At 49.0% G+C, this 21,904-nt stretch overlaps 1 protein-coding gene across 2 annotated transcripts in view; it reads left to right on the top strand.

Moving 5' to 3' along the window:
• Positions 1-21,904, top strand: part of KCNIP4 (potassium voltage-gated channel interacting protein 4) — a 976,654-nt gene that overhangs the window by 667,779 nt on the left and 286,971 nt on the right. The window lies entirely within an intron of this gene.

Genomic DNA, 21,904 nt, shown 5'->3' with positions numbered 1-21,904 from the left:
TCAAAAAAATAAAGGGAACACTAAAATGGGAACACTAAAATACCACATCGTAGATATCTCTGAATGAAATATTCCAGTTGCAAATTTTTATTCATTGCATAGTGAAATGTGTTCAAAACAATAAAATATAACAATCAATGTAAATCAAAATGAATATCCCATGGAGGTCTGGATTTGGAAGGATACTCAAAATCAAAGTGTAAAATCAAATTACAGGCTGATCCAACTTCAGTGGAAATGCCTCATGACAAGGAAAAGATGCTCAGTATTGTGTGTGGTCTCCACGTGCCTGTATGACCTCCCTACTGTACAACGTCTGGGCATGCTCCTGGTGAGGCGGCGGATGGTCTCCTGAGGGATCTTCTCCCAGACCTGGACTAAAGCATTCACCAACTCCTGGACAGTCTGTGGTGCAACGTGACGTTGGTGGATGGAGCGAGACATGATGTCCCAGAAGTGCTCAATCAAATTTAGGTCTGGGGAACGGGCGGGCCAGTCTATAGCTTCAATGCCTTCTTCTTGCAGGAACTGCTGACACACTCCAGCCATATGAGGTCTGGCATTGTCCTGCATTAGGAGGAACCCAGGGCCAACCGTACCAGCATATGGTCTCACAAGGGGTCTGAGGATCTCATCTCGGTACCTAATGGCAGTTAGGCTACCTCTCGTGAGCACATGGAGGGCAGTGCGGCCCTTCAAAGAAATGCCACCCCACATCATTACTGACCCACTGCCAAACCGGTAATGCTGAAGGATGTTGCAGGCAGATCGCACATGTGCTCAGTGTGAACCTGCTTTCATCTGTGAAGAGCACAGGGCACCAGTGGCAAATTTGCCAATCCTGGTGTACTGTGGCAAATGCCAAGCATCCTGCACGGTGTTGGGCTGTGAGCACAACCCCCTTCTGTGGACGTCGGGCCCTCAGACCATCCTCATGGAGTTGGTTTCTAACCATTTGTGCAGACACATGCATATTTGCTTCTGAATAAATTGAGACCGAGACATACTGAAAATTCTGTTCAGCTTTGTTCATTTCATCATCATTTGCAAATAATCAATATGATTATCCTGTAGCGCGGCGCAGGGCAGTAACTGCGGGCAAGGCACTTGTCTCATTTTACGACCAGGTGCACTACATGAAAATGTGGGTCCTTGTTAGGTGTGTGGCATTGTGCTGTGAGGTGAGGGCATCATGCCCATGCAGGCTGCATGTGGCTGGTGGTGTGGGCTGGCCAGGACCATAGGATCCACAGTTCAATAAAGAAGACAGTCGTTCAAACATAGAGTCTTTAGTGAACGATAACTTGGCAAAGGTCATGTACAAGGGATAGGGGACAAAAAAGTCTTATGGACGTTTACTCTACGGTATGAAACATTTTCTCCTCACACTGTATCCTCTCTCTGTATCTACTCTAGGGCTTTGTAGACACACTGTTTCCTCAGCAGAAAGTTTCTCTACTCGCTGAGCAGCTCCACGTCCTATTTCACTAGTGTCACCCTGGACCTACCGCTCGGGACTCCCACCAGTCTCATGAACTCAGTCCTATTTAGACCCGTTAAATTCGTTGCAAGCTAGAGGGTTTGTGACTTGGTGTCCTTTCCATGGACCCTTCTTCGGAAGGCTATTGTGACCAGCCACCTCTTCTTTAGGATATCGCTATCCCTGGGCTTATAGGGGTATTCCCATCTCCAAGATCCTATCCCAATATGTAGTAGCTGTATTAATAATAATATTAGCAAATACCGCCAATTAGAAATGTGGTACAGTTTTTCTTATTCGCCATGTCTCTTTCCTCATGTCCAGGCAATACAGAACCTTAGGTATTAATGGTTATGACCACTGATATAGTGACAGCTAGTTGCCAGTGGTGTAATGCCTGCACATGAGGAAAGAAACATAGCAAATCAGAAACACTATACTACAATTCTAATTGGAGGTATTTGCTAATATTATTATTATTACACCTACTACATATTGGGATAGGATCTTGGAGATGAGAATACCTCTTTAAGTCTATTCTTACAGTGGATCACCCCAACGGCAGCACCGCTCACATTACACTCTAAACTACAACTCCAATTACTGTTGTATCCCTGTAGGAGGGGGAGTCCCCGCTGTGTAACCAGGCCGGAACCAAGGGGACTGTCACCAAGGTTCCTAGGGAACCTGTTTCCGGGGGACATAATTAGAGGACAGACCGGGGAGAGTTCCAGAAGGAGCTGAGGATGCCAGCCAGGGGTACTTAACAGAGTGAGAGAGACGGAGCAGGAAGACTGGAGGGCGCCAGAGAGCCAGGTCCAGAGCTAAAAGGAGAGAGTGACGACTAGAGGGACTGGAGAGAGACTCACCACGGACAGGAAGGAGACGGCACCAAGCCGACCAGCAGAGGGACCCTGATTGCACGACCACACTGCCCGCGCCCGTCATTACCTGACTCCAGCCCATGGCTGCGGCCTACCCGCTGCCGCCTGCGGCCCCACAGCCCGACTCCAGCTCGCGGCTGCGGCCTGCCCGTGGCCACCATAGCCCGACTCCAACCCGCGGCCTGCCCGCTGCCGCCGCTGTCCAGATCCAGCCCACGGTTGCGGCCCACCTGCTACCGTCCGCGGCCGCCACAGCCCGGCTCCAGCCCGCGGGTGCAGCCTGCCCGATGCCACCCGCGGCCGCCGCTGTCCGGTTCCAGCCTGCGGCTGCCACCCATACGTCTCGGGCCCCAGGTGTCGCCATCCCACCTCCGCGGGGACCTCTACAGGGGCCTGTTGTGCCCACAACCCACCTGGGCGTAGGAACGCCAGAAGCCTGTGTCAGATGCTCATCGGCTGGGCCCAGCGGCTAGGACGCCGAAGAGACATCGACCACCACTCTGCCGGACGTCAGAGGATGATAAGTGACACGTTGTAGTTGATAACCTGTAGTTTTCTGGACCCGTAGTCAACCATACCGCGGCCCCATAGTTACCGATTTCAACCGGGTAGTCGTGATCGTGTTACTTGTGTATTATGGTTCTGATCCCTGCGAGGATAACTGTTGTTAGCTTGTCGGTTACTCAAGATAGCCCTTATAGACATAAATATATATATAAAAGTTACATTCTAAGTTCACTCCGACTCCCGTCTCGTCACTGCATCCGGCGTACCTGCGATACCTACATCCCTATACTACCTATCTTATATACTATGCCCTACATTACACACCCTACACTGTACATCACTTATCTTACATTATACGTTACAGCCCAATTCACATGACGCGTAATGCATGACATAATACATAGTACACAATATACATGACGCAGTTGGTCTCTTCAGCGGTAGGAACGCTGCAGCACAGCCCACCACCTTTACAATCCATCCTGTGATTTTCATAATTCTTCTACATAAATATATCTCTCTCGCGATCTGTGTGTATATATATGTATATATATATTTATATATCGAATCTGCTATAACACATATATTCTAGTCCCCTCGGTCGGTGTTGGTCAGAGCGTGGAGGTCTTGCAGAGCAGCTCGGCCCCACATTGTGGTGGATGAGACCTGACGCTGTTTATTTTAATCTAATAGCACATTGATTTATATTCCATTACATGTCCCTTTTGGCCCAGAGAGGAATAAACGTTGCTGCTATTGATCCCAATTTAAGGGACTGATTTGATTACTTTCAAGATGTTTGTACATGGCATTCATTTTCCTTTTCATTTTTTTTCTCTAATGAAAAGGCCATTATGTGTGCAAGTCTCAGCGTCACCTCCAGAAACGGGTGCTTGATATGTACATTTATATTACAAGATTGTATGGCTCAATAAAAATGACATATGGTTTCTAGTTACCGCACGGCACTTCCTGAAAGTCTCCCAGGATTTGGACCAGGGTTCTCTTTTAACAAAACGCTGTAGAGTGAGGTGTAGGTATAGGGTACAGCAATAGCAGAGGCATTTAGGCACCTATTGCCCAGTTCATCATTGCAATTATGCAAGTTTTTTGGTGTGAATACCTCTCATTAAATGACTTTTTGATTTGTGACATATTCCTCCAATGATTTGCATCTCTTTGTAAGTTGTCTTTTGTGGTTTAGATAATTTTCTGATTTTTACGTCAATGTCGCTTTTTCAGATGTTTTAGACAGATTCATCAAAAGTGACTTTTTCAAAAACCTGCAACATTCCGGTCTTCCCTGGAGTGATTTTGTATGTGGGTCAGTTAATTTTGAGCATTTTTTACAAAACGTGCAACTTTCTATGCAAACAGTTGCCCAACTGGTTAAAGATAGAAAGAAAAGACAGCTTTGGGATTTGCTTAAAATTCAGGAATCACGTGCACTTTTTTGATCAATTTGAGACACAAAAAAGTCAGCAAACACAAGTCAAAAAAGAAAAGTGAATTAAATAGAAATGCAACTGATGTATCAGGGCCCTGGTCCTCAGCAACAGAGAGGTGACGTAAAGCTCCAGTGCAAAATTGGTAACCTACCTACAATGTGTCATGATGGCAGTATTCCCCGACAATGATGGAGAGGGACTTAAATCTCCCACACTTGGATCAGAAGCTGAGAAGCCCCTACAGTTGTGCGTCTGCAGAAGAGACAGTCAGCACCACAAGCAATCAGCGTGGAATAACACTAGGACAGTCTAGATACATCAGTTTTGAAAATGAGAAACACTGAAATCTGTGCAAGATCTGATAGTTATGTGCAAGTTGCCTGTGGCATGTGGGCACTACGGCTGACACTTGTACGTGGGTGCTTTGTCATGCACTAGCATTACCATTAGCTATGTTAGGGGATGTGCACACATTTAGCATTTACAGCAGATTTATTTCTGCGTAAAATACTAATTTTCACTTGTGTTGTTTCCATATTCATTAGAATGGGTCAAAACACTACAAAAAATGCTGAAAAAATTGTCAACTGCAGACATAAAAAAAAAAATATATATATTCTGAATGTTCAAAACCAGAAAGAAAAAATAAACGTGGTTGAGAATTCAGAAATCTCATTCATTTTTCGGTATTATGCAGCACTGCATTTTTTTTTCCCAACGAAAAAACGCAACCTGTGAAGAAACCCTTAGTGTGGGCACTGCGCTATGCCACCTGCCTTTACGACCGTGTGACACAATGGCTAGTTATACAGAGCTCAGGTACCAGCACTGTCCTGTCATCGAAGCCACCAGGGTAATAAGTCAGTGCACGACATTTCTTCCACTATCGCCTCTGTGTGGTATTGACATCGGCACAAGAACTGTGTGCCAAGAGCTTCATGGCATGGAAAACAAGACTTACATCACCAAGCACAATGCCAAGTGGGGTAAAACACTCCTCCATTATAAAAGTCTTGGTTTGGTGAATTCCAGCAGAACATTGCGTGCCTGACTGCGTTGTGCCAACTGTAAAGTTTGGTGCAGGCACCATAATGCTATGGGTTTATTTCAGGGGTCAGTCTTAGGCTATGTGCACACGCTGCGGATTTTGCTGCAGTTCTGCAGACAGTGTACAGTAGCATGTTATCCTATGGGATTTACAATCCGCTGTGCACACGCTGCAGATTTTTAACTGCGGAAAAGCTGCGGTTTTGAATCCGCAGAAAGAAATGACATGTCACTTCTTTTCTGCAGATTCCGCTGCGGTTTACCATCTCCTCCATTGTAGAGGTGATAAACCGCAGCGTGTGCACATAGCCTTAACCCCTTAGCTCAAGTGAAGGGAAAGCGTAATGCTTCTGCATACATTGTGGACAATTGTGTTTTCCAACTTTGTGGCCACAGTCGGGGGAAGGCTTTTTCTGTTCTCCATGATTCTGCCCCAGTGTACAAATCAAGGTCCATAAAATCGCGGCTGGCGGAGTTTGCCAAGGAAGAACATCAACGGCTGCGCGGAGCCGTCAGCTCAGCCCCATCCAACACTTTTCTAATGATCTAGAACAGAGATTCCCACCGACACCTCCAAATTCTTGTACAAAGCATTCCTAGACATGAGGGCGATACTCTGGATTTAGCAGATGTCTTAAAATCCTGCAGGTGTAATATGTAGGGTCCCAATCCTTCTTTCCGTTATATAGAATATGCCTTAGCGTGTCCTGTGTCGGTTCGTATCCCTAATACTGCCACCATCTGGTTGGATGACCACATGGCATGCTAAGGCATTTATCTTTGTGGCTCAGTAGAGGGGACTTGACACCTAATTGTTCATACTGTAGAGCAGGGTTCCCCAACTCCAGTCCTCAAGGCCCACCAACAGATCATGTTTTCAGGATTTCCTTAGTATTGGTCAGGTGATAATTGCTTCACCTGTGCAATACAAAGGGAATCCTGAAAACATGATCTGTTGGTGGGCCTTGAGGACTGGAGTTGGTGAACCCTGCTGTAGAGGACGCTGTGGCCCACACTCACCAACTGGAGTAGTCACAGGGGACGGAGAACAACGCCACCAGTGTAGGGCCTGCTACAATCAGCACCCACATCACAGTGCTATACAGGAATGTGCAGCGTTCAGGGGGCACACAGAGGGACCTCCACCTTGGTGTATACTGAGTATGTTGACTGCAATCTATATACAAATATCCATGTTCATGAGAATTACTTAGTGGAATTAGGAATAATAGTTTTGATGTAAAGTCATCAGCTATATAGCGAAATATATACAGTATATTTTCTTTCTCTACTTCTTGTTTTTACCACTAGAGGGCACTTTTCCTACACCATCTTATACATACAGAATCACAGAGGAGCTGAGTGGAGCTGCCATCTAGTGGCAACTTACTTATGTGCAACCCTAACATAATGAGGTGGGCCATGAAATTAGTTATGGAAAAAGCAAATCTCACTATATATCTCACTTCCTGCAGGTGGTCACAGATACAATGATTTTCTGACCACACCTGATAAGTGTACATGGTTAATCATTGGATGCAGACACTCGAGAAAAATCTATCAAAATCTTGTATATATTCAACATAAACTGTAACATGTTCAAAAACCCCACCAGGCACACTATATACCATATAAGGGGAAATGCCGCGGTCGCAGGGGGGCGGAGTGTTCAGGGGCCCGACGCGGAGCTGCAGCCGAACATTGGCTGGCTGTGCAGCTCCTTGATTTGAGTGGGATGGCTGCACAGTCCACACAGGACCTGTGATGAGGTCACAGGAGGGGAGGAGTCAGGGGTCACATGATCAGGAGCCTCCTGTGCGCATCGTGCAGGACTCTACGACCTGGTTGTCATGGTGCACTGCTGGATGAGGTAAAGTTTCTGTGTGGGGTCAGGAGGGGTTTACAGGTAGATGTAGCAGAGCCGTGTGTGTATGAGGTGTACAGAGCGGAGACGTGTGTGTACGAGGTGTACGGAGCGGAGCCGTGTGTGTATGAGGTGTACGGAACGGAGCCGTGTGTGTATGAGGTGTACGGAGCGGAGCCGTGTGTACGAGGTGTACGGAGCGGAGCCGTGTGTGTATGAGGTGTACGGAACGGAGCCGTGTGTACGAGGTGTACGGAGCGGAGCCGTGTGTGTATGAGGTGTACGGAACGGAGCCGCATGTGTACGAGGTGTACGGAGCGGAGCCGTGTGTGTATGAGGTGTACGGAGCGGAGCCGTGTATACGAGGTGTACGGAGCGGAGCCGTGTGTGTACGAGGTGTACAGAGCGGAGACGTGTGTGTACGAGGTGTACAGAGCGGAGACGTGTGTGTACGAGGTGTACGGAGCGGAGCCGTGTGTGTATGAGGTGTACGGAGCGGAGACGTGTGTGTATGAGGTGTACGGAGCGGAGCCGTGTGTACGAGGTGTACGGAGCGGAGCCGTGTGTGTATGAGGTGTACGGAACGGAGCCGTGTGTACGAGGTGTACGGAGCGGAGCCGTGTGTGTATGAGGTGTACGGAACGGAGCCGCATGTGTACGAGGTGTACGGAGCGGAGCCGTGTGTGTATGAGGTGTACGGAGCGGAGCCGTGTATACGAGGTGTACGGAGCGGAGCCGTGTGTGTACGAGGTGTACAGAGCGGAGACGTGTGTGTACGAGGTGTACGGAACGGAGCCGTGTGTGTATGAGGTGTACGGAGCGGAGCCGTGTATACGAGGTGTACGGAGCGGAGCCGTGTGTGTACGAGATGTACGGAGCAGAGCCGTGTGTGTACGAGATGTACGGAGCGGAGACGTGTGTGTACGAGGTGTACGGAGCGGAGCCGTGTGTGTACGAGATGTACGGAGCGGAGCCGTGTGTGTACGAGGTGTACGGAGCGGAGCCGTGTGTGTACGAGATGTACGGAGCAGAGCCGTGTATACGAGGTGTACGGAGCGGAGACGTGTGTGTACGAGGTGTACGGAGCGGAGCCGTGTGTGTACGAGGTGTACGGAGCAGAGCCGTGTGTGTATGAGGTGTACGGAACGGAGCCGTGTGTACGAGGTGTACGGAGCGGAGACGTGTGTGTATGAGGTGTACAGAGCGGAGACGTGTGTGTACGAGGTATACGGAACGGAGCCGTGTGTGTATGAGGTGTACGGAGCGGAGCCGTGTATACGAGGTGTACGGAGCGGAGCCGTGTGTGTATGAGGTGTACGGAACGGAGCCGTGTGTACGAGGTGTACGGAGCGGAGCCGTGTGTGTATGAGGTGTACGGAACGGAGCCGCATGTGTACGAGGTGTACGGAGCGGAGCCGTGTGTGTATGAGGTGTACGGAGCGGAGCCGTGTATACGAGGTGTACGGAGCGGAGCCGTGTGTGTACGAGGTGTACAGAGCGGAGACGTGTGTGTACGAGGTGTACGGAACGGAGCCGTGTGTGTATGAGGTGTACGGAGCGGAGCCGTGTATACGAGGTGTACGGAGCGGAGCCGTGTGTGTACGAGATGTACGGAGCAGAGCCGTGTGTGTACGAGATGTACGGAGCGGAGACGTGTGTGTACGAGGTGTACGGAGCGGAGCCGTGTGTGTACGAGATGTACGGAGCGGAGCCGTGTGTGTACGAGGTGTACGGAGCGGAGCCGTGTGTGTACGAGATGTACGGAGCAGAGCCGTGTATACGAGGTGTACGGAGCGGAGACGTGTGTGTACGAGGTGTACGGAGCGGAGCCGTGTGTGTACGAGGTGTACGGAGCGGAGCCGTGTGTGTATGAGGTGTACGGAACGGAGCCGTGTGTACGAGGTGTACGGAGCGGAGACGTGTGTGTATGAGGTGTACAGAGCGGAGACGTGTGTGTACGAGGTATACGGAACGGAGCCGTGTGTGTATGAGGTGTACGGAGCGGAGCCGTGTATACGAGGTGTACGGAGCGGAGCCGTGTGTGTACGAGATGTACGGAGCAGAGCCGTGTGTGTACGAGGTGTACGGAGCGGAGACGTGTGTGTACGAGGTGTACGGAGCGGAGCCGTGTGTGTATGAGGTGTACGGAACGGAGCCGTGTGTACGAGGTGTACGGAGCGGAGACGTGTGTGTATGAGGTGTACAGAGCGGAGCCGTGTGTGTATGAGGTGTACGGAACGGAGCCGTGTGTGTACGAGGTGTACAGAGCGGAGACGTGTGTGTATGAGGTGTACGGAACGGAGCCGTGTGTACGAGGTGTACGGAGCGGAGACGTGTGTGTATGAGGTGTACAGAGCGGAGCCGTGTGTGTATGAGGTGTACGGAACGGAGCCGTGTGTGTACGAGGTGTACGGAGCGGAGACGTGTGTGTATGAGGTGTACGGAGCGGAGCCGTGTATACGAGGTGTACGGAGCGGAGCCGTGTGTGTACGAGGTGTACGGAGCGGAGCCGTGTGTGTACGAGATGTACGGAGCAGAGCCGTGTGTGTACGAGATGTACGGAGCAGAGCCGTGTGTGTACGAGGTGTACGGAGCGGAGCCGTGTGTGTACGAGGTGTACGGAGCGGAGCCGTGTGTGTACGAGATGTACGGAGCAGAGCCGTGTGTGTACGAGGTGTACGGAGCGGAGACGTGTGTGTACGAGGTGTACGGAGCGGAGCCGTGTGTGTATGAGGTGTACGGAACGGAGCCGTGTGTACGAGGTGTACGGAGCGGAGACGTGTGTGTATGAGGTGTACAGAGCGGAGACGTGTGTGTACGAGGTATACGGAACGGAGCCGTGTGTGTATGAGGTGTACGGAGCGGAGCCGTGTATACGAGGTGTACGGAGCGGAGCCGTGTGTGTACGAGATGTACGGAGCAGAGCCGTGTGTGTACGAGGTGTACGGAGCGGAGACGTGTGTGTACGAGGTGTACGGAGCGGAGCCGTGTGTGTATGAGGTGTACGGAACGGAGCCGTGTGTACGAGGTGTACGGAGCGGAGACGTGTGTGTATGAGGTGTACAGAGCGGAGCCGTGTGTGTATGAGGTGTACGGAACGGAGCCGTGTGTGTACGAGGTGTACAGAGCGGAGACGTGTGTGTATGAGGTGTACGGAACGGAGCCGTGTGTACGAGGTGTACGGAGCGGAGACGTGTGTGTATGAGGTGTACAGAGCGGAGCCGTGTGTGTATGAGGTGTACGGAACGGAGCCGTGTGTGTACGAGGTGTACGGAGCGGAGACGTGTGTGTATGAGGTGTACGGAGCGGAGACGTGTGTGTATGAGGTGTACGGAACGGAGCCGTGTGTACGAGGTGTACGGAGCGGAGACGTGTGTGTATGAGGTGTACAGAGCGGAGACGTGTGTGTACGAGGTATACGGAACGGAGCCGTGTGTGTATGAGGTGTACGGAGCGGAGCCGTGTATACGAGGTGTACGGAGCGGAGCCGTGTGTGTATGAGGTGTACGGAGCAGAGCCGTGTGTGTACGAGGTGTACGGAGCAGAGCCGTGTGTGTACGAGGTGTACGGAGCGGAGCCGTGTGTGTATGAGGTGTACGGAACGGAGCCGTGTGTGTATGAGGTGTACAGAGCGGAGACGTGTGTGTACGAGATGTACGGAACGGAGCCGTGTGTGTATGAGGTGTACGGAGCGGAGCCGTGTATATGAGGTGTACGGAGCGGAGCCGTGTGTGTACGAGATGTACGGAGCAGAGCCGTGTGTGTACGAGATGTACGGAGCAGAGCCGTGTGTGTATGAGGTGTATGGAGCGGAGCCGTGTATACGAGGTGTACGGAGCGGAGACGTGTGTGTATGAGGTGTACAGAGCGGAGACGTGTGTGTACGAGGTATACGGAACGGAGCCGTGTGTGTATGAGGTGTACGGAGCGGAGCCGTGTATACGAGGTGTACGGAGCGGAGCCGTGTGTGTATGAGGTGTACGGAGCAGAGCCGTGTGTGTACGAGGTGTACGGAGCAGAGCCGTGTGTGTACGAGGTGTACGGAGCAGAGCCGTGTGTGTATGAGGTATACAGAGCGGAGACGTGTGTGTACGAGATGTACGGAACGGAGCCGTGTGTGTATGAGGTGTACAGAGCGGAGACGTGTGTGTACGAGATGTACGGAACGGAGCCGTGTGTGTATGAGGTGTACGGAGCGGAGCCGTGTATACGAGGTGTACGGAGCGGAGCCGTGTGTGTACGAGGTGTACGGAGCGGAGCCGTGTGTGTACGAGATGTACGGAGCAGAGCCGTGTGTGTACGAGATGTACGGAGCAGAGCCGTGTGTGTACGAGGTGTACGGAGCAGAGCCGTGTGTGTATGAGGTGTACGGAGCGGAGCCGTGTATACGAGGTGTACGGAGCGGAGACGTGTGTGTATGAGGTGTACAGAGCGGAGACGTGTGTGTACGAGATGTACGGAACGGAGCCGTGTGTGTATGAGGTGTACGGAGCGGAGCCGTGTATACGAGGTGTACGGAGCGGAGCCGTGTGTGTACGAGGTGTACGGAGCGGAGCCGTGTGTGTACGAGGTGTACGGAGCGGAGCCGTGTGTGTACGAGATGTACGGAGCAGAGCCGTGTGTGTACGAGATGTACGGAGCAGAGCCGTGTGTGTACGAGGTGTACGGAGCGGAGCCGTGTGTGTACGAGATGTACGGAGCAGAGCCGTGTGTGTACGAGATGTACGGAGCAGAGCCGTGTGTGTACGAGGTGTACGGAGCAGAGCCGTGTGTGTATGAGGTGTACGGAGCGGAGCCGTGTATACGAGGTGTACGGAGCGGAGACGTGTGTGTATGAGGTGTACAGAGCGGAGACGTGTGTGTACGAGATGTACGGAACGGAGCCGTGTGTGTATGAGGTGTACGGAGCGGAGCCGTGTATACGAGGTGTACGGAGCGGAGCCGTGTGTGTACGAGGTGTACGGAGCGGAGCCGTGTGTGTACGAGATGTACGGAGCAGAGCCGTGTGTGTACGAGATGTACGGAGCAGAGCCGTGTGTGTACGAGGTGTACGGAGCAGAGCCGTGTGTGTATGAGGTGTACGGAGCGGAGCCGTGTATACGAGGTGTACGGAGCGGAGACGTGTGTGTATGAGGTGTACAGAGCGGAGACGTGTGTGTACGAGGTATACGGAACGGAGCCGTGTGTGTATGAGGTGTACGGAGCGGAGCCGTGTATACGAGGTGTACGGAGCGGAGCCGTGTGTGTATGAGGTGTACGGAGCAGAGCCGTGTGTGTACGAGGTGTACGGAGCAGAGCCGTGTGTGTACGAGGTGTACGGAGCAGAGCCGTGTGTGTATGAGGTGTACGGAGCGGAGACGTGTGTGTATGAGGTGTACGGAGCGGAGCCGTGTGTACGAGGTGTACGGAGCAGAGCCGTGTGTGTATGAGGTGTACGGAGCGTAGACGTGTGTGTATGAGGTGTACGGAGCGGAGCCGTGTGTACGAGGTGTACGGAGCGGAGACGTGTGTGTATGAGGTGTACGGAGCGGAGCCATGTGTATGAGGTGTACGGAGTGGAGCCGTGTGTGTACGAGGTGTACGGAGCGGAGCCGTGTGTGTATGAGGTGTACGGAGCGGAGCCGTGTTTGTATAAGGTGTACGACGCGGAGTCTTGTGTGTACGAGGTATACGGAGCGGAGACGTGTTTGTATAAGGTTTACGACGCGGAGTCTTGTGTGTACGAGGTATACGGAGCGGAGCCGTGTGTGTACGAGGTGTCCGGAGCGGAGCCGTGTGTGTACGAGGAGTACGGAGCGGAACCTTGTGTGTACGAGGTGTCCGGAGCGGAGCCGTGTGTGTACGAGGTGTCCGGAGCGGAGCCGTGTGTGTACTAGGTGTACAGAGCGGAGCCGTGTGTGTACGAGGTGTACGGAGAGGAGCCGTGTGTGTACAAGATGTACGGAGAGGAGCCGTGCGTGTGCGAGGTGTACGGAGCGGAGATGTGCGTGTATTTTGGCATAGGGGGGCCCCATTTGAAAGTTCGCACTGGGGCCCATAACTTTGTAGTTACGCCACTGGTAGCCTCTCTTCGTTCAGAAAGACGGAATTGACAGCAGTGTGAGTAACTTATAATTATAACACTCAGGTATGCCAAGACCACATCATCCACTAGGAGCAAATCTTCCTGCACATGACGGAAGAGAGGCAAAGCTTCCCACTGCACATGCCACTGTCCTATTAATATTCGTAGGATAAGTCTCTAACAAGACAGTAGCCATTTTAATGGATTATAGCGATTACCTCATTAAGCAAAACAGTTGCTAGTTAAAAGGAATATGTAAGGAAGATGACCAACCACCTGCTCCTTAACTGCATATATGGGCATGCAATTCTTTGGAATGTAAATTCATCAACACCTTTATATCTGTTATCTGTTGCCGCATTCATGAGTAATCAGTGTTTTAATTCATATGCCACTCATGTGTTTAGTGTCCAAGCACATCCCAAGCCTTTGTCTTCCCAGGTTGTTTTCTCATCCAGCACCAGCCTCTTTGACTTCATAACTTAAGCCTGTAAAACAGGGGTGTGGAATCTTTTTTCTGCCAAGGGCCATTTGGATATTTATACCATCCTTCGGGGGCCATTCAAACTCCGCCCACAAAGTACATCCTGACTCTGGCACTGGTTTCATGACTTAATCTTTCATTGCATGCCCTTCAATGTTCAGTAGTGATCACTGCATGTGTGTGCTAAAGGAGCAAAAAGAAATTAATGAGCTTGTGGCAATCAAAATACAGCTCCCTGCCCAAGAATGTGGTCCCTGAGAATCTGCTTGGGGGCCTGATAAAAGGTCATCGAGGGCCGTAAATGGCCCTGGGGCCTGAGATTCCCCACCCCTGCTATAAAATGTGAAGGGAAAGGCAGCAAATTTGGCCAGTAAAGCTATCAATCAGGTTGATGCTGGGCAGGGAAAAAACCTGGGAAGACAGTGGCTCATTATGCCTAGAGCACTTAGCACATAATTTGCAAATAAATTAAAACGTTAATTTCTTGGGATATAAAGGTGTCAATAGGTTTACGTTTCAAATATCTGCATGTCCATATGGTTTTGGAGTGTTTAAAGGATCATTTAAAGGAATTTAGAAATTTATTGTGTTTCCTTTGGTTGGTTATTTGCTTTTTTCTATTCCCACAAAAACATTTAAACAACATTTATATATATCCATAAAAAATGTTCTGGAAATCTAGAAGGATGCAAGCAGCTCCTTGAGTTTTGCATAGTTTGGTGCAATATATGGAGTCTGGACAGGGGATACAATAACATTTATAAATACAGATGAAGATTACAAGACTCCAGATACAGTTTGGGCAATGTTGTGCTGCTGTTCACATCTACCAATCAGTACACTATATCAGTGTAGGTAAGAGCAATTAGCCTGTAATGCAGGGGTATACATAGAGATTGGTCCTGCTGCTGCTAAGTTTAGCTCACAGAAGATTCTGTCTGGAAAAGGGTACAATCCCGTAATCAGTAAGAGTCACTGGGGGCAGCATAGACGCTTGACAATGCAGATATCAGGACTCAAACTCAGCAGCCCTTCCTCTGAGCTATTCAGCTCACAGGACAGTTCCTTGCTAACCCAGATGCTAGTACCTGTGTTGTTCCTGATTGTCCACCCTGAGATCATGATTGTCTCCACCCTGATTGAACACCCTACTTAAACTTTAAATCCTAAATTGCACTTCTTTCCTTGCAAAATTATTGAGCTCCCAGCCTTTAGTCAGGTTCCTTTCACCTACACCTTCATTCCAAGATTATACTGCTGCTACCATGTACCGACCCCTGGCTATTCCTGACTACACTGGCAACCTGACAACCCCTAGAGGCTGCAATACCACTACTCCAACCCAGGTCAGTCTGTAACTATTTTCGTGCAGGGGTCAGCAACCTGCGACCCTCCATCTGTGGTGAAACTAAAACTATCAGCCAATGATGAGAGAATACGGCAGTGATGGTCACGAGATGAGGTGCAAAAGTAAGGTTCCAACCCGTAAATCAAGTTTTACTTGGCAACCTTTATAGTTGTTAACGTTTCGGTCCTACATATGAACCTTCATCACAACTGTAAAAAATGCATAAAAATAATAGTAAGCGATGTGTGATAATCATATATATATAAAATATACACGTTTCAAGAGTGTGTCTAACATTTTATCCTTTTCATGTGACAAATGATGCAGCGGAAGTACATACATTCTTAAGTATTGTATAGGTAATATTACATTGATGACTGCAAAGACCGTGAAGTGACGCTTGATCATGATAAAGTCATAGGACAATTAAGACATTGTGGAATATCGGAAAAAAGGATATGGAGGTGATCTAATTGTGCTCTGTACCGAGGAGCCAGGCTTTGTCACTAAGTGGTAGAAGAAGAGGCGGTAGGAAGAGGAGGCAGCGCAGTCTTGTAGAGCTGAGATAGTGTGGAAGATTCTCGGAATAGGTGATTGATACTGTGAGTCAAGAGAGAGAGTAGAAACAACCATGATGTTCCTTAGAGTAATAAACAACAGGAGGACTGACACATGGTGACCTGTACAGAAAGGAAACTAGGAAAAATAATGGTTGCGAGGTATAAGATAAGAGATGAGGTAGACAAGTAGAGGTTGGATGTGAAGACTCATGATGGAGATAAAATACCTGATTGCCCGTTGGTTCCTGAATATACGACGGCGTGTAGTAGTTTTCTTTCACTACAACATCCTGAGGGCCAAGTTTCTCTATCACATAAAACTAGTCATCTGTCAAGGGATTCTGGGAGCTGTAGTTTCACAGCGGCATGAGTGCTGTAGGTTCCTAACTCTGTTCTTATGGGTTTGCATTAATGATGACTTTTCAAACTGAGCTTTAAAGGGATATTCCCATTTCCAAGATGCTATCCCATTACGTAGTAGATGTAATAGTATTAGCAAATACCTCCAACTATAAATGTAGTATAGTTCTTCTGATTAGCTATATCACTTACCCATTGTGCAGTGTGTTGCAGTTGCTTTTGTATCCATTATTACAGCCACTCATATAGTGATAGTTAGTTTTTAGTGGTTGTATCCATGAATACAGTACCTAGGCTTCTGCAATGCCCTGCACATGGGGTAAGCTACATAGCTAATTAGGAGAACTATACTACATTTCTAATTGGAATTATTTGCTAATATTATTTTTATTATTACACCTACTACTTGTTGGGATAGGATCATGTAGATGGGAATGCACTTTTATTAGGTAGTAGGAATTGGGGGTGTTTTCAGAGGGGGGTCTTTAGCATTATTTGTATTTGATTTGTTCAAACCTGACACCATTTCTTTGATACTCTAATTATACTTTGCAACATAGGAAGGTAATATTTCATAAATTGGAATATTTAATCTGTAATAAGGACAGATCCCTTGAGGTTGCCCGTAATGCTGCAATGATTTGCCCTGGTTAATATTCTGAGTGTGTTACTGATACATAATATTCCTGTGACTGAAAATATTTATACAAATATGAATGCCAAGCATGATTACGCCTGAAATATTGAAATCTATTCCTACATAAATCTCCTCTGAACACTCTCTGTCTCACTACATTTGCTATTCTGACATCTCACCCATAATCTGCTTCCAAATTCAAGCAGCAGAAAGAAAATAGAAAATGAATAACCCGGAATACATCCCACAAATGCAGCAAGTAAATATTAAAACAAAGCCTGAGTGAACAAAGTGGGGATTCTGCCAGGATCTGCACCAAGCGCCCACTCCTGACTTCGCAGATCTTCAGTGTGTGCATTACACCATCTCCTCCCTCCGCTAGTCCTCAGCTTTTCAAGGAAAAGGATAAAAGTGATGTATAAAAATGACTGCAGAGAAAATGTAAACAGCTGGGAGTCAATGCTGCAAGTTACCGGAGACATGTTGGAATATGAGACCATTGGACCTTTGCTCTACCTTTCCTGCATACTAGACTTTCCGGCCCTGGACATTTCTGCTGGAGATGCTCGCCTTTCAGTATGTTCTGTTAGAATCAGTTTTTGCTCAGATATACACCTGCACATCATTATATGTACGATACCGGTCCCTAGACCAACCCCACACATGGCGTGAATGCAAACCTGGATCTGTCGTCTTTGACACTTTGGCTACTTAACTTTTCGCATCGTCCTAACTAGAGATGAGCAGATCTTTTCTATTCCCCTCTTATCTCCTCTTCCCACAATCGCATACAAGATTTCTCCCGTACGCCCCCTATACTCTGGAACTCTCTGTTCCAACACATCAGACTCTCGCCTACCGTGTAAACCTTCAAAAGGAACGTGAAGAGCCACCTCTTTCGACAAGCCTACAACCAATTGTTCCACCATACCGCTGCACGACCAGCTCTACTTTCACCTACTGTATCCTCACCCAGGGTCCTCTCTCCTCCTCTACCAGTCAGCGACTTGTATTGTTTAAGACTATTGTACTTGTTTTTTGTTTTTAATTATGTGTACCCCTTTTCACATGTAAAGCGCCGTGGAGTACATGGCGCTATAACAATAAATAATACCGCTATGCGGCTGCCTAAGAAAGGGAGTCAAGTAGCCCGTCCAGTAACAGAAGTTGTCAAAAAGCTGCGCAACTATACTATTTTATTATTTTTTAGAAATGTTTGAACTACAATTTGGGTCTCCTTCATGTGTGTTGCATGAATTTGGCAGGGATCTCAGAGCACCAGGCCTACACATGTCACCTGTTACTGATCAATGTTCAAGCTAGAAATGCTGGTCCAAGCCCTGTCCCATGCATGTATGCTGCGCAATTATACAATTTGTACTCTGGGTCAATTGATGCCACTTTTCCAGGTGTCTGCCCCTAACTTGAGCTGCTTTGGCAGGTTTTAGCCCCCCCCACCCCCAAGGGTGTTGTCTATGTTACGGGCTGGCGGAACACAGCAAATAATAAAGATGAAATAATATATAAGGTGTCTTCGCAGCCCAGGGCCCACCGTGCAGAGGTGACTAACTGCAGCTAAAACAATGGGGAGCAGGCGTGTAGGAGAGAGCCAGAAACCGGTGGGAAAACACTAACTCGGTGCAAACAGGCACGAACCCCGTTACTTCACGAGGCGCGTGCCAGCCGGCGAACAACCGCAACCTGTTAGCGTCACAGATCATGGTAGTGGGAACCACTGCTTAGTACAGGTGCACTTTCCGCCCTAACGGATGCCACTAACCAGCCTATCAACTGAGCTGGAAAGCGCTCCTGAGGCGCACGGCGTTACTTAGGCGGACACTGCGGTAGCGGTGGTCCAGAAGGCCTGCACTGGCCGACGCCCAAGGCACAAGAGGAAGACGATGAGGAACACTGCTGCGCTATGCAGTGTCAGAGCTGCTGTGCTGACTCCAATTCCTAACCCTAACACATGCGTAATATCCAAGGAGGGGGAATTATAATGTGTCAGTCACCAGGCTCATTCATCCATCATCACACATACACTAAGTACGATAGCCTCAGAGTCTATCATAGCGCATGGCGGGGCGGCCATGCGAACCTTTTATAGCCGTGCCATTCCGGGACCTTCCTGATCCTTCAGATGGACCAATCAGAACTGGAGAAGGACCTGAGCATGTGACTCTTGATCTCCAATGGGAGATCGTCTCATGAGCATGCTCAGTGGACCGAAGGAAGGACTTAGGGCTTGAGTAAGCGGTCCGAATCTGTGTATGCCCATGTATCAGGATCCTGACAGCGCCTGCGTACAGCCTCCGCTGAGCAGGGACTCACCCGCACTGTAGGGACCCCTGGGGATCAGGACAGCCAGAAAGTATAGGTGCACAGGACCTGAGTGATGAAGTTTAGCAAGTCGGCACGGGACCTACGGTCTCGTGACTGCAAGGGGGTGGGGCTTAGTGTCCTGCTTTCAGAGAAGACAGAAAACTCAGAGTCAGGCAAAACGGAGTTCATACACAGTACGGACAGCGAGGTACAGGAGAGATAAACAGACGGGAGGTCAGACAGCCAAAGGTCATACACAAGAGGGCGACGTGGTACCAAGGAGACGAGCAGAGAGAAGTCGGGTCACAAGCAGAGAGTCATACATGACAGGTAGCGCAGTACAAGAGGGACAGGCAGAACTCGTAACAGGGACAGAACCGGATCAAAACCAAACAAGCAAGCAAGATATCAGGCCCAAGGCACACGTACGCATAAGGTCAACTAACTCAGCCGAGGGCAGGAGTATAACTGATACCGGACCTAGGTCCAGTGAGCATTAAATAGCCGCCCTCTGCCAGGGAGAGGCGGAACAATCAACCCCCAGTCAGACCAGGACGGGCCAAAGCGAAACCCTGTCCTGGATCATGACACCATGTAGCTCTTTCAAAGACAATTCCAGTAATATTTTTACATGTTCAGTCAATTCATCTGAAATCGATTTGCATACATATGCAAATGAGGGAGTAGATCTGTTACTCCAGCTCTCTATACCTGCTCGCTGCCACCTCTTCCAGCTCTTTTTTCCAGAAGGAAGCACATCATAGAGGCTGTCAGTGAAGGAGGTGGCACTCTGTGGGAAATAGAGCTGGAGTGATAGAGGGATAAGATCCACCATAGTCGTTAAGCATTATTTTTATATCAATTGAAATGCTGATTTCTCAGTACAGCAGAACGGATCTGGTTCACAGATCTGTTTTTTTAACGAATCTGTACAGATCCATCTCCATAGACATCCATGTTATTTGAATCAGAAAGCTACGGATCCACGTCTGTCCGTTTGTGTCAGCGTTTTTCAAGGCACCCCAAAACCAGAGCAGTCTCCGATTCTGGGTGCATGAAAAAACTGACACAAATGGATCAGAGAAAACGAATAGAATAAAACGAATAACAAAGAATAGACACGGATCAGAAATTTAGCAGTGTGAAAGCCGCTAAGACGTTTTTGATTGAAAAAGCATTTGAATTCAGTAAATGTGGCCTCAGACTGGAGACACAAGGTGTGAGATGCATGCGAGATACTTGTACGAGTCTTACATGACTCATCTGGGACGGTGGCAGGAGGGAGCATGATGTCAGCTGTATGAGTTTCTATGCAACTGACGCACTTTGGGGAAGGTGACTTGATGGACAGACTTGACTGGGAGTAGGAGGGGACGATTTGTGCACTACAGACTGAGACTGGCAATGACAGAAAGGTAACAGCAGGGAAAGACAGAAAAGGGAGTGCAGTACCGAAATTTGACCACAAGATGACAGGGGGGAGTGTAGTTCAGGACTTAACATCAGCTTAGGGCTATAGAAACTGCTTAGTCATGGGGGGGATAGGAACCCAGGAGGGAAATTCCCAGTGAGAGAGGGGATAAATAGGACTGGTTGGGGTTCCAGAGGTTAGGTTAGTCCCGGGAGGTGCTCAGCAGAGGAAGACTCAGGACAGAAGACGGAGAACGGAGAAGAGCTCGACCAGGGGACTGACAGGAGAAGACAGTCAGGGGGGTGACACGACGTACCGCAGGACAGACGAGGGCCCGGGGGTACTGATTGGACGACGACCTCGGGCAGGTGAAACACTGGCGGTAGATTGGTCTAGGACAGCCCCAGCGAAAGATCCGCGAGGGACGTCATCACGACTAAAGGAAAGGTGAAAGGTACCCGGGTCAGGAAACGGAGAGCTGTAAAGGAACTGCGGTGCATGGCTAAGGTCGTCAGGAGGACGGCCAATAAACCTGGATCTGTTACAACTGAATTCTGCCTCCGTCTCGTCTTTGCATTGTCCGGTCGTGGTAAGCAGTAGACCACCCCCCAATCCTGGCCCCTACCACACACTCACATCCAGAGAGCCTGCCGCTGTCCCGGGTGAGTCGTGCGACACTCATGCGAGTATCTTGTATGCCTCACGGTCTGTGTTTCCTGCCTTAATGCAGCAAAATCAACAAATGACCATTGGAACCTAGTGTATAAGTATAGTAAAATAGCAGTCATTATTCCATGAAGCGCTACAACGCCTTCAGGCAACTGATCAGTGCTGGTGTCAATATTGATGGCCTATTATAAGGATAGGATATCAATATTGCATCCTCAAATAAATCAATAAAAACAGATGTGTAGTGCATATGATGAGCATAGAAAGAGCTAATACACAATGCTGCCAGCAAAAATATTCTTGCATAGCTATTATGGTAACACGGTGGCTCAATGGTTAGCACTGTACACGGTGGCTCTGTGGTTAGCACTGTATATGGTGGCTTAGTACTTAGCACTGTATATAGTGGCTCAGTAGTCAGCACAACAGCTTTGTAGCACTGGGGTTCAAATCCCAACAAGGATGACATCTGCAAAGAGTTTATATGTTCTACCCGTGTTTGTGTGGGTTTCCTACCACACTCACAAGACCTACAAATAGGAATGTTTAGATTGTGAGCCCCAATGGGGACAGTGTTGATATATGTAAAGCGCTGTGGATTTAATAGCGCAATATCAATAAATAAATATTATTCTTAATATTATGTCACAATACCAGGATCTGAGGATCTTCTGTTTCGAGGTCACAAGCTCTCTGATGCGATGTTGCTGCCTGTCTCGCTGCCTTCCTCTTTCGACACTGCAGTGTGGTGGACAAGAAAACATTAACTGGTTAACAGCAAGAAGTATGGTGTCTGTACTAACTGAACTATAAACTATC

Source organism: Dendrobates tinctorius, unplaced genomic scaffold, assembly GCF_039654945.1.
Source record: "Dendrobates tinctorius isolate UK_male_01 unplaced genomic scaffold, ASM3965494v1 ptg000039l, whole genome shotgun sequence".
Taxonomy (NCBI): domain Eukaryota; kingdom Metazoa; phylum Chordata; class Amphibia; order Anura; family Dendrobatidae; genus Dendrobates; species Dendrobates tinctorius.
The sequence above is the reverse complement of the archived record's forward strand: the minus strand, read 5'-3'. Positions and strand labels throughout refer to the sequence as shown.